The sequence below is a fragment of the Egretta garzetta genome, unplaced genomic scaffold (genome assembly GCF_000687185.1).
Source record: "Egretta garzetta isolate BGI_Z169 unplaced genomic scaffold, ASM68718v1 scaffold226, whole genome shotgun sequence".
Classification (NCBI taxonomy): domain Eukaryota; kingdom Metazoa; phylum Chordata; class Aves; order Pelecaniformes; family Ardeidae; genus Egretta; species Egretta garzetta.
The window spans coordinates 217,980-218,198 of record NW_009260021.1 but is presented as its reverse complement, the minus strand read 5'-3'; the positions used below and the strand labels follow the sequence as shown (position 1 = coordinate 218,198).

Below are 219 nucleotides of genomic sequence, written 5' to 3'. Positions count from 1 at the left end.
TTAAAGGGGCGGTTGAACACTCAGCAGATAACCAGAAGTGCAAAACTGAACTATCTGGAGACAGCTCTTTAAACCACGCGGCTGCTTCTCTATCTTATTCAGGCTCCAAACAGTTGCAGATATCACCAACAGACCGCGGAACTGGAGGCTGTTCAAAAGCCAAGCCGCTCCAAAGCAAGCTTTCCACTTTTCCATTTGAAATACTGATAAAAAGCGTCC

General features: G+C 46.1%; 1 protein-coding gene across 1 annotated transcript in view; it reads right to left on the bottom strand.

Annotated features, from left to right (window-relative positions):
* Positions 1–219, bottom strand: part of LOC104127968 (ras-related GTP-binding protein A) — a 16,424-nt gene that overhangs the window by 2,630 nt on the left and 13,575 nt on the right. The window lies entirely within an intron of this gene.